Source organism: Bufo bufo, chromosome 9, assembly GCF_905171765.1.
Source record: "Bufo bufo chromosome 9, aBufBuf1.1, whole genome shotgun sequence".
Classification (NCBI taxonomy): Eukaryota; Metazoa; Chordata; class Amphibia; order Anura; family Bufonidae; genus Bufo; species Bufo bufo.
Genome location: NC_053397.1, coordinates 74,092,860 through 74,099,207, shown reverse-complemented (window position 1 = coordinate 74,099,207; position 6,348 = coordinate 74,092,860).

Below are 6,348 nucleotides of genomic sequence, written 5' to 3'. Positions count from 1 at the left end.
ATCGCGGCAGCTCTCCCAGGCTACGCTAACGCCAATTGGCGTCATCTCGCGTGAGCCGAGATTTCCTGTGAACGCGCGCAATGCAGCCTTACAGGGGGCGTGATCAATGACAGGGGGGTGATCAATGTCCGTATGTGTTTTGCGAATCCGATCCGTGGATCCGTAAAAAACATACGGACGTCTGAATGGAGCCTTACAGGGAGGGTGATCAATGACAGGGGGGTGATCACCCCATATAGACTCCCTGATCACCCCCGTCATTGATCACCCCCCTGTAAGGCTCCATTCAGACATTTTTTTTGGCCCAAGTTAGCGGAAATTTTTTCTTTATTTTTTCGTACAAAGTCTCATTCCACTAACTTGTGTCAAAAAATAAAATCTCACATGAACTCACCATACCCCTCACGGAATCCAAATGCGTAAAATTTTTTAGACATTTATATTCCAGACTTCTTCTCACGCTTTAAGGCCCCTAAAATGCCAGGGCAGTATAAATACCCCACATGTGACCCCATTTTGGAAAGAAGACACCCCAAGATATTCGCTGAGGGGCATATTGAGTCCATGAAAGATTGAAATTTTTGTCCCAAGTTAGCGGAAAGGGAGACTTTGTGAGAAAAAAATAAAAATAAAAAATTTCCGCTAACTTGTGGCAAAAAAAAAAAAATTCTATGAACTCTCCATGCCCCTCATTGAATACCTTGGGGTGTCTTCTTTCCAAAATGGAGTCACATGTGGGGTATTTATACTGCCCTGGCATTTTAGGGGCCCTAAAGCGTGAGAAGAAGTCTGGGATCCAAATGTCTAAAAATGCCCTCCTAAAAGGAATGTGGGCCCCTTTGCGCATCTAGGCTGCAAAAAAGTGTCACACATCTGGTATCGCCGTACTCAGGAGAAGTTGGGGAATGTGTTTTGGGGTGTCATTTTACATATACCCATGCTGGGTGAGAGAAATATCTCGGTCAAATGCCAACTTTGTATAAAAAAATTGAAAAAGTTGTCTTTTGCCGAGATATTTATCTCACCCAGCATGGGTATATGTAAAATGACACCCCAAAACACATTCCCCAACTTCTCCTGAGTACGGCGATACCACATGTGTGACACTTTTTTGCAGCCTAGGTGGGCAAAGGGGCCCACATTCCAAAGAGCACCTTTCGGATTTCACCGGCCATTTTTTACAGATTTTGATTTCAAACTACTTCTCACGTATTCGGGCCCCTAAAATGCCAGGGCAGTATAACTACCCCACAAGTGACCCCATTTTGGAAAGACACCCCCAGATATTTCGTGATGGGCATAGTGAGTTCATGGAAGTTTTTATTTTTTGTCACAAGTTAGTGGAATATGAGACTTTGTAAGAAAAAAAGAAAATCATCATTTTCCGCTAACTTGTGACAAAAAATAAAAAGTTCTATGAACTCACTATGCCCATCAGCGAATACCTTAGGGTGTCTACTTTCCGAAATGGGGTCATTTGTGGGGTGTTTGTACTGTCTGGCCATTGTAGAACCTCAGGAAACATGACAGGTGCTCAGAAAGTCAGAGCTGCTTCAAAAAGCAGAAATTCACATTTTTGTACCATAGTTTACCCAAACCATTTTTTTTTTTTTACCCAAACATTTTTTTTTTATCAAAGACATGTAGAACAATAAATTTAGAGAAAAATTTATATATGGATGTCGTTTTTTTTGCAAAATTTTACAACTGAAAGTAAAAAATGTCATTTTTTTGCAAAAAAATCGGTAAATTTCGATTAATAACAAAAAAAGTAAAAATGTCAGCAGCAATGAAATACCACCAAATGAAAGCTCTATTAGTGAGAAGAAAAGGAGGTAAAATTCATTTAGGTGGTAAGTTGCATGACCGAGCAATAAACCGCTAAAGTTGTGGAGTGCCGATTTGTAAAAACGGGCCTGGTCACTAGGGGGGTATAAACCTGTGGTCCTTAAGTGGTTAATACTGGGGTACCACAATATGGTGTCTACCCCACGTGTTATTTCAGTTATTAGAGGACTACTGGATGATGGCATAAAGTTACATAACTTGAGGCTACTTAGTCTGCATATAAATTTGAAGCGTTACATTTGATAAACAGTTCTGAACAGAGCCTGAAATGTCTGCCTCGAAACAGCAACTTTTCTTAAACCTCTCTCAATGTATTGACTCCCAGTATCTTGCTTAGAGCTCACGCACACGACCGTATATTAGGTCCGATGAAAGAAATGTATAGAAAGTCCAGCACTCAGTTGACATGATTAAAAACTAGCAAGTTTGAAACGCGTAGACCATTTTTGCAGAACTGTACAAATTTTTGGCGGCTCGCACATGGACCCATTCATTACTGTGTCCCCACAAAAAATGCGGACAGCACACGGATGTCATCCATTCTGCAAATTATACAACCTGTCCCTGTCACGGATGGTGTTGCAGAAAGCTGGAACTTATAAATAAACATCCGACTGGCTTGATCCCAAACTAAGGAGCATATAGGTGAGCCCTATAAAACCCCTAGAGCTCTCCCTGACTGCTATGCCCATGCAAAGATCTTTATGGTAGACGATTGCATGCCCTCGTACCTTATACTATGTGACACCTGAAAACAGTATAATAGTGAGGGGACACGACCACCGGCTCCCTGCACTTAATACGGACGGAGTCAGGGTCACCTACAATCAAGCCAGCAAGAAACACAAATAAAGGAAACAGACTTATCTGAGGAATCAGGAGAAGCAGCCTCCAGCAGTGAACACAATCCAGGAAGAAGTATAAACCGCAAAGTGAGGCAGTATGGGAGGGAATATAAAGGGAGACAATCAGTGCAAATAGATGACAGCTGGGAGAAGGAAAGGAGATGAGAAAGTGAAACCAAAACAAAGAACATCATACAACAGGTAGAGAAGAACGTCTGCCAGATCTTCTCACAGAGCTGGCGCTGACAGTCCCATTTCTGTCCTTTTTGCGGACAAGATTAGGCATTTCTACAGTGGTGCCCGCGGAAAGTGGACCCACCTCTGGGACTCGCACCCATCTCCAGAATAGGACCCCAAAAGCGAGCAAAGAACAACCACACAAGTAAGGCCGCCCTCCATTCATTTCCATAGAAGTTTTGAAAATAGACAAGTGCTGGTTCCGCTATTTCTGGCCGTCCCATAGAAGTGAATGGAGCAGTGAGTGCACTTGTGCGGTGCTCTTTCCACTAATTTCTATGGGACTTCGAAAAATAGTCAAGCAAGCTTGCTTGGCCATTTTCAGAGCTCCCACAGAACTGAATGGAGAGCACATGTGCAGTGCGCTGTCCTTGCCTTTCAGGGGCCGTTTTAGAGACAGGTGCAGGTCTCAGAGGTGGGACCCATCTCTATCTGATATTGGTGGCGTATCCTATGGATATGCCATCAAAGTCCCAGCTGATACAACCATTTTAAGTATCACCACTTTGGTTTCCTCAAACACGCTAAAGGCTTACCTTACTCAGTTTAATTATCTTCTTATGAAATTGGCCGTTTGACAATGACAACCATTTGTAAGGTGCTTTCCTCACATGGACTCAAAGTGCAGGAATACTTGTGTGGCTGGGGTGACTTTCTGAGAAGTCAAGGGCTGCCATGTAGGCACTGGACCCCAACACACAACGCCCACTAGGGTCAATTTTGTAAGAAGCCAATTTGCATATTTTTGGAGTGTAGGTAGAAAATCGGAGTACCTGGAGGAAACCCACACAAACATGAGGGGAACATATAAACCATGCAAATGTTCTCCCTGGTCAAATTCAAACCCAGGGCACCAGTGCTAACCACTGAGCCACCGTGCTGCCCTCGTGTGTGTGTACAGCAATTCAGATCTAATCTTGTGAGGTCTGTATTGCTGTCCTGTTTTTGGCACTTTTCCCACTGTCCATCTGCATGTACAGCTGTTATATTTTGCACAGTCACTGTGCATCAGGATGTCACAATGCATTGTGGTTTGTTTTGTTATCGAAGCATCTTTGGTTTATATTCAGCTTGCAGATATCATTTTTAGACTTCCCGTTTATCTTCATTATTTATATTCTTCATGTTTACCATGACCTCGTCCATCTAGTTGTTCACATATAAACTATGGGGGAGGGGATGTATCATTAGTGCCCGCCACTACAAATGTTGCTAATTTTTTTGAAAATGCCATTTTTGTGGCAAAATGTGCAACTTTTTCTGTCATCCTGGGCCCAATACATTTTCCAATATCTGCACCAAAAAACTAACCAAGTTACACCTGAAATCTACATCAGTTCCCTGCTGGTGTAGGTTTCAGTTTCTCCCGTACAGAACTGCTGATAATCTGCCAGAATTATTACCTGGCACCCAAAATGCTAATTCAGACCATCGGTACAGGGAGGAGGAGACATTTTGTTTCCTCAGGGGCCGTCTCCTTCTCCCTGGCTGTGACACCGTCCAATCGCAGCCGACCATGTCACAGCTAGGGAGAAGGTGAGCTGAGATTACGAAATCTCACGAGGAGAGCTATGTAAGCGAGTACAGTAAGTACTATACAGCCTGCTCTCGTAAATCTCACAAGAACAGCTCACCTCCCTGAGAAGGGAGAAGCAGTTGCCCACTGTGGAAACCAAATACCTCCTCCCTGTACCGATGGTCTGAATTAGCATATCAGGTGCCAAAAACAGCGGGGGGGCCACAGCGCCAGAATGGAGGGGTATTTAAAATAAATAAATAAGGTGCATATATAAGGTCCGTATCTGTTAAACATACCAGTTTGTCATACATAAAGCCATGAAAGGTCCTCTTTAAGATATATTCCTCTTGGAGATTGTATTTTATATTTTTGACTTTTTTTTTAAGAAACTCTCACTTTGAAGTAAATGAGCCTAAAGCAGGTGTCCACAATTTGTAACCCAGGGGCTTACATGTGTTTTGCAGTGCCATTCTGTGTAACTCCCCCAACCACCTAGACACAAAAATGGATGTGGTTTCCATGTGAGAGAGATAATGGCTTTCGTGCCAAGGCTGGCCCTATTTCTGAAACTGCACAGTTTGTGAACTGTTCTCGCTCTGCTGTAGGGAAAGTGTGTGGTGAGAGGACAAATGGCACCAGTGTGAATAAACGACATGGAAACTGTGGAGCACCACGTGCCGTGCACATGAATGTCGGTTACAAAGGTGTGTGAGGGCAGACTGACGTGCTACATTTGGAGCAGCTCATCACCAAAATTAACCAGAAGGCGGCCAGACGTGTCTAAAATAACAGTCCAGTAAACGCTACTGCGTATGGGATGGTCACTGCACCTCTTCTATTGAAGTTGCATCGACAAAAAAGGCTTCATTTTTCATGGCAGCATCGGAATTGGACCTCTGCTGATTGGCAAAGGGTTTCCTTTTCTGACGAGTCACGTTTTCTGCTATATTGAATGGATGGACGTTGGCGTGTCAGGTGAGAAATATCAGAGAACAAACACCCTGCTGCCATTGCTGGAAGAACACAAGCTGGTGTTGGAAGCAGTGTGATCTGGGGAATGTTTTCATGGCATTCTCTGGGCCCACTTATCCATGTGGAAGACACTCTCAACTGATTTGTGTATGGATCCATCCATGCAGATCACGCACACCCATACGTGCTGATTGTCTACCTTAGGGCGGATGAGATCTTCCAGCAAGACAATATCACACGACTAGGAAAGTCTGACATTGGTTGGGAGAGCATGACCAAGATTTCCATGTACCACCGTTGACACCCTATATCCCCAGAGTTGAACCCAACCGAGCATCTGTGGGACCACCCTAATCATCGTGTTCACTCTATGGATCCTCCCCCACGCAACCTCCAGCAGCTGTGGGATGCACTGTAGTCAGCATGGCCCCATATACCTGTGACTACCAGGAGCTTACTGAGTCACTCCCAGATGCTGTCCATGCTGCACATGGGGGTTACACTGGATATTAGCTGGTGGTCATAATGTGGCTAAATTGTAAAATTCTGGCACACTACCAAAATCTACTGCGCTTATACATCAGTTTAATGTCCATTGCTCTGCCCAGTGAGTATGTATGCCAATCTAGAAAAAGAAACCTGGATCGCACATCTATGGCTTCTTCTCAGCCTTATAAACTGTACATGAGGCACTTTGTATATGTTTGGATCCAAATGCATAGGCCTACTCACCACATCATGGTGTCCTCTTTCGAGTTGGTCCTTACTTTACTTTGGGGCAAAGCCACATGGTGACCACTGCCACCGCAACACAGCACCTGCAGGCGGACCTTGTATGTGCGTTGGACTAAAGAAATGACTGAAAAATAAATTATCTACAGAATTTTTTGGCTGGAAAGATCATATTTTAGACGTTGGGTTGGTTTC